This window comes from Zootoca vivipara, chromosome 7 (genome assembly GCF_963506605.1).
Source record: "Zootoca vivipara chromosome 7, rZooViv1.1, whole genome shotgun sequence".
NCBI lineage: Eukaryota > Metazoa > Chordata > Lepidosauria > Squamata > Lacertidae > Zootoca > Zootoca vivipara.
In genome coordinates, this window is record NC_083282.1 from 66,415,772 (window position 1) to 66,428,168 (window position 12,397).

The 12,397-nt window shown below is 46.2% G+C and overlaps 1 protein-coding gene across 7 annotated transcripts in view; it reads left to right on the top strand.

The window, feature by feature from the left end:
- Positions 1–361: 361 nt before the first annotated feature.
- The window catches only part of CHD6 (chromodomain helicase DNA binding protein 6), a 104,292-nt gene continuing 92,256 nt past the window's right edge, over positions 362–12,397 (top strand). For 4 of the 7 annotated variants that reach the window (XM_060277238.1, XM_060277236.1, XM_060277237.1 and 1 more), the window contains exon 1: positions 792–891. The gene's annotated coding sequence lies outside the window, so the exon portion shown is untranslated. Of the gene's footprint in view, positions 406–791; positions 892–12,397 lie in introns of those variants that run through there. The other 3 variants (XM_060277234.1, XM_060277240.1, XM_060277235.1) reach the window with 2 other exon arrangements.

Consider the following 12,397-nt stretch of genomic DNA (forward strand, 5'->3'; position numbering starts at 1 on the left):
AAAACCAGTTAGCAAAAGAAAGGTCTTCAGAATGTGTTTGATTAACTCCCACTGCAGCCATTACTCAACAGATATATTTTTTTAGGGGGAGGAGAGGAAAGCTACGCTAAGGAATAGCTCGTCTAGATTGGCGCTACCCCACATCTCTTAGAACAAGGAAAGTTGGCATCCTCCCCCTCCCCCAGTACTATGCCCATTTCTCCTTCCCACACGCGAAAAAAAAGACCTGCATCGTCCTGCTCGGAGGTTGCACATTCCACCTCCATACACTGTGCTTTAAATGCAGGAAATCGCACATCCGGGACATGAAAAGCGAGCAAAGACGTGGAATGCAAAGGGGGAGAGGTTCTCCCCCGCTTCTCCTCCTCCCTCCCTTCTTCTCCTCCGCTTTTAATGCTGGCTGAAGTAAGTAAAAAAACCCTTGATTGGAGGATTCGGGAGTGGGGGGCGAAATCCTTCTTTTCTCTGCTAGCCTTTGGAAAGTTGCAGCTACAGTTGCGTTGGGCAACAGAGCTGGAGAGCTGGAAGGGGGCGGGAGGCAGGGCAGAGAAGGACCGGGGCTGCAGATCCGGGAGGCAAAAGGAATTGCGGGGAGGGTGCGGGGGGGGGAATGCTCGGTCCCTGCCATAGCCAATCCCGGCAGCGATCACATCAATGCAAATAGGAGCACAATGGAGCTAGCAATAAGCGCGCTGCAGCCAAGCTTGGAGCGGGCTGCGCTTGGCTGACGGGCCGCCTCTCCAATGGCAGGCGCCGGGGGGCTGCGGGTGGCCAGTGGCTGTAGCGCGGGGGCGTGCCGGGGCCAGGCTAGGCTGTCCTTGCAGGGTGTCTGGGCTAAACTTCACCAAATAATAGCTGTTTGTATTTTGGCTGCTGCAGGAGCCATTTTAGGTAAGTTGGGCTCTGAACTTTTTATTGGCGCGCCGTGCGCGAGTGAGGGGTTCGCGGGGTGCGCAAGGCGGCCCTGGGCCAGCCTATGAATGAACTCTGCGCTCGCCGGGCAGGGCAGGAGGCAGGGGCCAAGGAGCCGGCGGCTGGTCAGGCGGCCCGGGCTCGGCCGGCGGGGGGGGGGTCTTGCCAAGCGCTTAGTTTCTCCTCTCAGACACTGTCATGGCGTTGGCGAGGCTCTGTCCTTGGGAACAGAGCTGGGCGCCGGGGGAGGGTGCTGCTGCTTGTGATGGTGCCCTTGCGCAGAGTTGCAAGGAGGGAGCGGAGGCGGGGGAGGATGCCCATGTGGAGCCGAGCAGGGATGCCCCGCAGGTTCCCCTTGCAGCGCAAGCCTTCCCCCTTACAGCGCAAGGCTCGGGAAGGAGAGCAAGCGGGGGATGGGGGATGGAGGGAAGATGATCTGCAGCTCCTCCTTCTCCCCCTATGTGCTGTGGGCTATGGCTGTGGCTGCCGCCGCTGACCCTCTCACCCCCAGAAGTTCTCTGCGCCTGCCCACTGTTTTGCATGGGTGGCGGTCGCGAGGATGCGCCGTCCAACCCCAGCTGCGACTCCCCTTGGGTCTAATCCCACGCACTGCAGTTTGCTTTCTCTCTTTCTCTCCCCCCGCCAGCCCTCCCTCCGAGGCGCTCACGCACAGAAACGCGCAAACACACACACACACGCACAGTCCAGCCCACCTGCCTCTTTTGCAGATCCATCCACAATACGGCCATGAGTCATGTGCATTCCTGCAACCATGACCAAGTTTGGTGCAATTCCGGGGCTAGGGAGAGATTAGCATCGAAGGAGAGTTGGAAACTCAATCCATCTCTCTCTGCTACTCCTTTCATTGTTTTGCGTCCGTGTTGCCTCCTTCTGAATTATGCCGCCGGGAGGTAGTGATGTTTTGTAGAGGGTTTTTAAATATTAGCAGATTAAGAAGCAAATTGGGAGGCCCTGAATTCCCAGGGTGAAAGAGCAACTCCCCATCTTGTTTGATTTTGTGACCGCCACAGCGCTTTTGAGCTATGAGACGTTTTCGGTAAGCATTCCAGAGTTTACAAAAATGGTACACAGCAAGCCTGCATGGCTGTGTGTTTGTGTGTGTGTGTCTTGGAGGAGGAGACTTGGAACCTGCAAACTGTGTGTACTGTCCCTGTGGACTAGTGACTTAAAAAGTACATGTAGTACAGGGTGATGCATACTGAAATGGGACTTATCATTGAGAGAAGTGTTTTCCAATAACCTGCGATTCCACATGGAGTATGAAGTTTACATACTAAAGAATGGTTATAGACCTGGTCTACCAGTACTTGGTAAGAAACACTGCAGATAAGAAGCATCTCTGCTGTGGTATACTGGCGTTCTTTACAAGCTGTGATTTTGATGACGTTTTTGTACTTCCCCCCACTATTGTAGCAAAATGTCAATTCATTGCCAGTCTCCTAACACTGCAACCAGCAAAACAACTCATTAATTTCAAATCTGGAATATCATCACCCACGGCTTCTTGACCTAGGGCAAGCAAGGGCATCTTCTAACCCTGAAGTGGATTAGAAAACACAAATGAAATCTGCTAATGAAAGCAATTAATGAGCAAGGCTTTCTGTGCTGTAAAAGCGGCAACTATCGTTGCTGCCAGCTGATCCATTCCTTCTCTTTTGCTGTGTGCAGAGCAGACACAGATCTTTTGTGACTTTGCAGTGGTAGTCGCAATAGAAGAGGCATGGCAAGTCACATTAGACTCACTTCTCATTCACTCTGTTGTCGCTGTCTCCCTGTGAACTTGTAGTCTCATTACGCAGCCTTAATCCTCATCATTTTGATCACTTCTTTGGGGAATTCTTTATGTCTTGTACCAGCGACGTTTTACTGGTAATCGGAATGGATTTCTTCGTATTGATCAATAAGCTTCTCGGTCTAAATGCTATAAGAAGTCAAAGGGAAACCCACACACTCTCAAACAGAATGTTAAAAAAAGGGGGGGGGGAAATAGATCATACATTGTTGCTGGCTGGTGATACCATTTTTTATAATATACCAAGTGTTTTCTCTGTATTGACTTGACTTTATGATAATTGGTCGAAACTTTTAATAAAGTTAGGAACGTCTGAGACTGGTGAGGCATTTGATATTTGTGATGCTACTCTTGACAGCAGAGTTAGATGATCTGAGAGCCAGTCTAGTGTCAATGTGATTGATGGACTGGATCAGTCACAGCCTCTCAGCTTTGGCTACATCACACCATGGTTGTAAAGATGAAATGTGGGGAATGTATGTTGTTCTGAGCTCCCTGGAGGAAATATGAAATAAATGTGTAATAAATGAAAACCGTAAGTAAGTAAGTATTTGCTAGCCTGCATAGATTCTTCAAATTTATTATTTTGATCCCTAGACTTAGGCATATTTCTCACTGTGGTTGTGAACCCATGTCTTGACAAAGCTAGAACTGGGAGACCCTTTGACACCAGCTTTTCTATGTGGAGATAGGGTTTTTGTTGTTGTTGTTGGTAGTGTTCGAAATTGGCCAGTTGCCTGGCGCATTTTGCACCTGGCTTTTGACCACCTGCGACCAAGTGAAGATCCCTGGGTTGCAGGATGGCACCTGACACCTCCACCATCTGGAGGTGCATGCCTGGGGATCTTGTTGGCCGTGGTATGAACCATTTAGTGATGAGCAGCCCCTCACCCATCTAAAGTGGTATAGCTCAGACACAGATTTACCACATCTAGTGAGAACTAGATTTTAGCTGAGCCAAAAACATGTTCTTAGGATGAAGAATCATGGCCTGCTTCTCCATTGTATCCTTGTTACTGCAATGCTTTGGTAGCATTGCAGGGATGTTATCCTGATGCTGCAAGGGAAATGTGCAGGATGGTTGTGTCAGTGATACAGTGCTTCTTGACTTAACTTGAAAAAGAGGTCCCTCTTTTTTTTAAAAAAAGTAGTGTGTACTTGTCGACTGCTGTTAGTCTGGAACACCATATTTTAGTAAAATCATTGTCCTGTTATTGTTTTCTTTGAAATAAGTCCCACCTCGTTCAGTTGAGTTTACTCATAGTATGTAAGTGATGCATAGAATTGCAGCTGTCATTTACTGCAAGGTGTTGCCTGTGTCTTTTAATAATACATGTATTATCCTGCTGTCATTTTGTAGAAAGTTCCAAGGTGGAACAGTGGTACTGCTAAGTTGTTTTGAGCAGTCCTAATGAGAAATTTCAGTAATATTGTTCAAAGCTGCACCCTAGTATTGGGAGAGGCTGAGATGCCGTGTCTCTTGGGACCAAACAGGAATTGAACAACCTGTTCCTTGTATTCCCTGGTGAGAGATTGTCTCTGCTTTCCCTGGTGGGACCTTTGATGAAATCACTGAATCTCTTTGGGATGTTTCCTCTCTGATGTCTTGAAAGCACGGGGCTCTGAGACCTTGCTACAAAACTTAATTTATTTGTATTTGTCCATCATCCCACTTGCTGAATATTTTCCTTGGAAAGTAAAATTACTTTCATACTCATCCTTCATTAGCAAAGATACATGAATTTTAGTTTTTATTTTGTAAATTTGTTTTTTGTGCATTCCAGTTTAATTAATACACAACCGGTATCATTAAAAATGTGCATCTCTTCATTTTCTTTAGCATTTGCAAAACTTGGTGGTAGAAAGGAGAGCCAAATGCATGAAGAGAAATCATTAATAAAATGATAGAGGAGATTAGAGGCAATAGACTTTCATTCAAAGAGGCAGATCTGGAAATAGGTTTGAGCTTTTGTAGGTACAGTAATGGGAGATTTTGTCAGGATAGGTTGAAATCTCTTGTTGAAAGCTGCATAAGGTGTGCATCTACAATTGCCTTTTTCTTTTGTGTTTGTGTGTGTGTGTGTGTGTGTGTGTGTAAGTTAGCATTCCTCAGGTTGTTGTTGTTGTTGTTGTTTAGTCATTTAGTCGTGTCCGACTCTTCGTGACCCCATGGACCATAGCACGCCAGGCACTCCTGTCTTGCACTGCCTCCCGCAGTTTGGTCAAACTCATGTTCGTAGCTTCGAGAACACTGTCCAACCATCTTGTCCTCTGTCGTCCCCTTCTCCTAGTGCCCTCAATCTTTCCCAACATCAGGGTCTTTTCGAAGGATTCTTCTCTTCTCATGAGGTGGCCAAAGTATTGGAGCCTCAGCTTCATGATAATCTGGCTGTGCAGACTGCTGATTGGCTCACCATTGTGACAATCATGTCAATTGCAGAGTTACTCCCCTACCTAATCCCTTTAAGAGTAGTTCTAAGGGTGTTTTTTTAAAGGATTTTTTTCTTTAAAAATAAGGCGCCAAATAAACGTTTCATCAAATAAACATACTGTACGCTTGGGAGAAAGAAATTATCAAGCAAAAAAACTTATCTGAAGGAGAAGCAGCAGCAAAAATGTTGCTGGATTTGGAGCCAGGTACTACAGCAAAAAAAATAAAGATGCACTGGTTTCTGGGTATGCTAGTCACACCAATAAATATCGAGTGGTAATTCTTTTCCTGGGCAGTATTACTTGAAGCTACAAGTAGTAAGATAACATGTTTTAATTCTTCCCCACTAAGCAAAAAATAAATAAATCTTTTGTCTGGACAATGGATTGCTCAGTTGGTCATAGTACAGTGGTACCTCGAGTTACAGACGCTTCAGGTTACAGACTCCGCTAACCCAGAAATAGTACCTCGGGTTAAGAACTTTGCTTCATGATGAGAACAGAAATCGTGCTCTAGCTGCGTGGCGGCAGCAGGAGGCCCCATTAGCTAAAGTGGTACCTCAGGTTAAGAACAGTTTCAGGTTAAGAACGCACCTCCAAAACGAATTAAGTTCTTAACCTGAGGTACCACTGTATAGTGCAGATAATGCCAAGATTGCAGGTTCAATCCCCATATGGGACAGCTGCATATTCCTACATTGCAGGGGGTTGGAGTTCATGATCCTAGGGGTCCCTTCCAACTCCACGATTCTATGATTTTGGAGAGCTCCTGGTGGCTAGGATAGGATGCGGTGATGAGCTGGATGGTTTGGTAGCTTCTTAGGGAACAATTCAAACATATTCACTTTCCTCCCTGCCACCAATATCACACAGGAAATGTTTTACCACCTGGTTCTGCAAGGTCTCCCTTTAGAATTCAGGCCAATGGTGTAGCATGGGGGTGAGGGCACAGGAGCGGTTGCCCCGGGCTCAAAATTTCAACACCCAATGCTGCCTCAACACAGCTGCGTGCTTCCCCGTCACTGGGCTTTGTTGAAAACAGCTTCTTCTGTCAACCAGGAAGGGACCTTTCCAGACTGCGGCTGCGATTTCCTGGGTGACGCAGATACCTTTAGAGCGGCAGTTGAATGCGCATGCATACGGTACTATGTTTCTTTGATGTTTTTTATATTTTGTTGGGAGCTGCCCAGAGTGGCTGGGGCAGATGGGTGTTATATAAATAATAACCTTTGTTGTAGTAGATGTATTACCTATTGAATAATAACCTTTGTTGTAGTAGATGTATTACCTATTGGAAGGGTTTTTTTGCTTGTACAGAACTGCACGGGAAGAATTTATTCCCAGTGGACCAATCAAAGGCTTGGAACAGAAGTATTGTGGGTTCATAGAATCATAGAATCATAGAGTTGGAAGAGATCACAAGGGCCATCCAGTCCAACCCCCTGCCAAGCAGGGTTCATTGGCTAGGTCAGCTGAAAAGGGACTCTTCTGTACTGTACTCAGTCTTTGGGTTCTACTCAGTTGTACTCAGAGTAGACCTGTTAAAATTAAAGGACCTGAATTAGTCATGCCCATTAATTTCATCACATCTGCTCTGACTATGACTAATAACTGGCTACTATCTTCTGGAATTCTCTTCTTAGAAATATCTATCAGACCACTTCTTTGCTTTCATTCTGCTGCTAGGCCTGGGACAATGTTGCTATAAAAAAGATTTTTCCTGGCTATCTTGATGCAATTTGTTTTTGTCTTTTCAGTTTCATTTGTACCGGTATTTCAATTGTTATGGATTGCTTCTATTTACATTTTTGCTGTATGTGAAATTTGCTGCTTTGTGAACTTATTTTAGTGGAACAGAGAACAATAAATTTATTAAAATAATGATATGATATAGACAGGTGCCAGTTTGTGATGTGATCTGCCCATCCTGTGAACAGTTACTAGGGCCCTATTAAACATAGTTGAATTTTGAGCAAAGATGCATAGTGTTGTTGTTGTTTAGTCGTTTAGTCGTGCCCAACTCTTTGTGACCCTATGGACCATAGCACTCCTGTCTACCACTGCCTCCAGCAGTTTGGTCAAACTGATGTTTGTAGCTTCGAGATGCATAGTATTATACTATAAATCTCAGCTCTGGTGCACGTATGAATTGCTGATGTCTAAAAAGAATAAAAATGTGTTTCAGAAAATCAAAACTGAGAGGGTGAGATTGATTTAGTGTTTCTCTTGTTTACATTCAAACATCCTGAAATGTGTGCTATTTCTTCTTCAACTATTTGTATCAAAGCGAAAGAAAATCACCAATAGTTGCTTTCTGAGAGCCACTTCAAAGGTGTTAGTCTTCCTTCACATATCATAGTACTAACATGATGATGATGATGATGATAATAATAATAATAATAATAATGACACTTTAAAGTGTTCAGACACTTCATATACATTCATTCTCTACTGGCTATTGACTGAAACACACACACACACACTCAATCATGTATGTGAGTGCTAAGTATATGGGGAAAAGGAGGAAAACCATACGTTGGGTGCGTGTGATGTTTGCAGACGCAATTTGGTGTACATGCCCTAAGAGGCACCATTCAGTTGTGGCTTTCCAGCGCATCTATGCACAGCAAGAACAGATGAATATGTACGGCTTGCAAGTTCCCCCCTATTCGTTTATTTTCATAATTTACATCCCAGCCATCTGTCAAAAGTACTTTATGTGCCATACACAAAAATGATACAGCAGTAAACATTAAACTAAAATAATCAAGCCGGATATTATAGAAGTGTGTGGTTCAAGAAAATACTTCCATGTAAGATGAAAGTCGCATTTTTAAAAGGTGCAGAAGAATGTGACTGACTGCTTTTAGGGCTTTGTGGTAAATATTAACCAGTGTGGCTTCATAAATTGAGCAAACATTTTTACAATGTGTTTTTGTTTCCCCATCATGCAATGTGCAACTAAGCTTTGCATGGTTTAGTGGGGTGCAGCTGTATGGTGGTACCTCGGGTTACAAACACTTCAGTTTGCATACTCCGCTAACCTGGAAGTAGTACCTCGGGTTGAGAACTTTGCCCCAGGATGAGAACAGAAATCACGTGGAGGCAGCAGGAGGCCTCATTAGCTGTGGTACCTCAGGTTACGAATGGTTTCAGGTTAAGAACGGACCTTCAGAACGAATTAAGTTCTTAACCAGAGGTACCACTGTACTCTATTTCATCATGCTGTGGATCAGAATACAGAAAGTACTGTGACAATGGTCATTGAATGTTTGTGTTGGAAACAGTTTCCTCTCTCATCTGTATTCTGCAAATTTTCTTTCACTCTCTCCTATTATTAGGCATTCTTGCTGCACGTAGCTGATGATGATGACTAGCTCTTTCCCAGATTGCACTGTACTGACTGAAGAGCCCAAGTCGAATGCTGGCTGGAATAATAGACTTGAATCTGATTTCATATTTTTCCTTGACCACTAAGTTGGTGGCCTTGGGCCAGTCCCAGACTTCCTCTCAGGGCTGATATTAGGAAAGAATGAGATAACGCCATGTACCCTGAGCTGTTAGGAGGAGGGATGGAATACAAATGTGATAAATGAAGTCTGACTCTGGTGTAAGCCATTTATTAAAAGGCTGCCTTTATGCTTCCTCTGTTTGCTCTAGGCCGTACTAGTTCTCTAGCTGATTTTTCTACTACGTTAGCAATTGCACTATCATGTGGATACTCACAGGAAAAATAGCTACTGCTCAGCTCCTCCTTTTCGTACCTCCTCTTTCCGTACCTAGACTCATGGTTTGTCTCACTCCATGCATAACCAAAAAGGTGAACCTTTTACATGCTACGTTGCTTTACTTTTATAACAAAGACCTGAGTTTCCTGCTTCAGTACAGTGGTACCTCAGGTTACAGACGCTTCAGGTTACAGACTCCGCTAACCCAGAAATAGTACCTCGGGTTAAGAACTTTGCTTTAGGATGAGAACAGAAATTGTGCGGCGGCAGCGGGAGGCCCCGTTAGTTAAAGTGGTACCTCAGGTTAAGAACAGTTTCAGGTTAAGAACGGACCTCCGGAACGAATTAAGTTCTTAACCTGAGGTACCACTGTATTGTTAGTTTTTTATAATTTTGATTTGTCAAAAGGCAGGCCAGTAATATTTCTGACAGTGTTTTCCCTTTATGTCTTCAGAGGCATTGTAAAGATTTACAGGTGGATTATGCAAAGCAATTCCCCCCCCCTTTGGCCAGTTCTCATTTTATGAGGAAGGTTGCTTGAAAATGTGAACTTCTTTTTAAGAACAGCTGCAGAAACCATAAGCTTGAGGCACCTGTGCCTTGTACGACCTCTGAGACACAAACTACCGTGTTTCCCCCTTTTTAAGACGTAGTCATTAAGTAAGCCAGGGCAGCAATTTTAAGCATTTGAGAAATGTAAGACATACCCCGAAAATAAGACATGCCTTCCAGCTTGGGGCCTGGAACCGGCTGCTGCAGCACGGAGCACCCAGGCACCGGCGAAGCAAGGAAGCAGAGCGGGGAGGTGCAGATCAGCTGTAGCACGGGAATCAACTGTTCCTGGCTCAGCTGTAGCGCGCGCCTAGGAGGAACTTCAGCGCTGAGGAGGGAAAATGGCGTTTAAAAACGCTGTTTGAAGTGATTTCAGCCTGCCGCCCCCCACCCGGAACCGGCTGCTGCAGCGCAGAGCACTCAGCAGCGCGGATGGAGCGCCCAGCAGCTCCGGGCGGCGGGGCGGCAGGCCTCCTTGGCAGGGCTAGGAAGAGACGAGGCCGCTGGCTTGGGTGCTCCTGACCCCAGCCGCTTCGGTTTTCGCGGATTCAGCACTACTGGTACGGTAGCAACGCCGGCGGCAGCAGGAGGAGGAAGCAGCCTGTCAGGTCGGCGCCCAGCAGCGCTGCACAGAGCGCCCCGAGCCTCCGGGAGCGTTGCTGCTAGAGCGTTGCTCCTGGAGGCTCAGGGCGCCCCGCGAGCCCCTGAGGCGGCTGCCGGCTCCCGCTCTGCCCCACAGAGTCCCAAGTCAATGGGCCCTGACTAGAAGCAACAGGAGCGCTGGCTCCCTGCTTCGGCCAAAAGGCTTGGTCTCGCCACCGCCTCCTTCTCTGGCCATGCCGCAAGCTTCCCTTTTCGTAAACGTGCAACCAGGTGAAACCCGAGAGCAGCGCTGAGGCAGTTTCAATAAGTGGAGTGGGCGGGCCACGGCGGGGGGTGGGGGGCAAAACTTTTGCTTGAAAGGCGGCTCCAGGCATCCGAGAGGCAGGCCTTGGTTTGGAGAACGAATCCGGGGCTGCGCAAGAGCAATCGGCCGACAGATCCACTAACGGTTCGCTCTTGTGTCCCTCCCCACTTGCCGTCCCATTTTGGGTTGCCAAGGCAACTAACAACAAACACCATGCTTTTCTCTTGGTTCTCTCAGGCGAGTTGAGAAAAAGGGGCGAGAAGTGGGGTTTTGTTTTGTTATCGCTCCCGCCGCTTCCTCTCCCGCTCCTCACAGTCAAATAGGCTTCTGGGCTTCGCTGCCGCCGCCAAGTACACAAGCAGCTTGCCCCCTTTGCCATTTTAAAAACGTGTTTCCTTTCAGTTACCCTTGCGCCTTGCTTTGTTGCTTATGGTTGAAAATGCCACGTGGCTCGGGGCTGCTGGGCAGGCCGCCTCCTCCTCCTCCCGGAGGTGCCCAACAGCGCCGCGCAGAGCGCCCCGAGCCTCCGGGAGCCAGCAGCAGCAATGCAGCAGGAGGAGGCAGGTGCCCAGAACCATGCGGTACTTATGGTAATAAACATTTTTAGACACCCCCCGAAAATAAGCCATAGGCTTATTTTCTTGAGTAAAATTAATATAAGACGGTGTCTTAAAATGTGGGAAACACGGTACGTGTGATGGCAGTATTTGCTGAAACTTGGGTCTGCCTCTGTTGTGTGGAGTGGGGAGCTCTGCTTTTTATTTAAAGCAAATGGGGCATACTGGTGAGGGGAATAAACCCCTATCATGTTACATGAAGATATGTAATTATTAAGTATCTATCTGACAGTTTACACTCAGAGGTCTGCAACTATTTTTTGAGAAAAAAGTGAGGTCATCATTTGATGACACCCCCCCACACACCTCCAGACTGGCCTGCCATAGAATCCCCTTTCTGTTTACTCCTTTTAGCCTTAGTAGGATTTCTATACAACTAACTATGTCAGTCCTAGATGTCCCTAAATGCCAGTGGGTTTAAATCTGCAAAGAGAAAAAGCATTATAACACAAATGAAAGTCAATTAACCCTTGGTATTCTCATTTTCTTATCATTCTCCCACCTGTGCCTTGTATATTTTAAGCAAGAGCTTTGGGAGTTCTGATACATTTTCTCTTTTGTGTGTTGTTAATACTGCTATTCTTTCATTGTTTTTAGACCATTTTTGTATCTTTTAATGTATATTGTAAATTGCCCTTTTAGTGCTGTAAACTGCCCTGTGATCTTTGGATGAAGGACAGTTTAACAACAACAACAACAACAGTAACACTACTCAAAGCCAAGCTCTAGTACTAGAAGGCATCTTACCTGTGAAACAGGTTGTAAATGTTGGAGGGGAGAGACTTTGTGTGGGTAATGGTGGCAGCTACTTAGTTTGAAACTTAGGGTATAGGCTTTATTTTTAAATCCTCTAAATAAGAGTTGCTTTATGTGCGTGCCTATGTGTGATAAGAGAATATAGGGCTTGTGTTTCTAAGGAAAGTGAATTTGTTTTGTTGTATATTCGGGGGAATTGGGTAAAAATAAAGAATTCTCTGAGGTTTTCTTCAATGGCCTGGCCTGTTTCTATTTACACTGGCCACATAGTTCCTGGTACCCAGCAAGGACTCAACCAGAGCAAGGCCAAGACACAGTGGTGCTTGGGGCAGAAAATCCAAATGCTAATGATCATGTATGCTTTCCTCTGGGATGCAGGTGGCCCTGTGGGTTAAACCACAGAGCTTAGGGCTTGCTGGTCAGAAGGTCGGCGGTTCGAATCCCCGAGACAGGGTGAGCTCCTGTTGCTCCTGCCAACCTTACAGTTTGAAAGCACGTCCAAGTACAAGTAGATAAATAGGTATCGCTCCGGCGGGAAGGTAAACGGCGTTTCCGTGTGCTTCTCTGATTCACCAGAAGCGGCTTAGTCATGGTGGCCACATGACCCGGAAGCTGTACGCCTGCTCCCTCGGCCAGTAAAGCGAGATGAGCGCCGCAACCCCAGAGTCAGGGGTCCATTTAC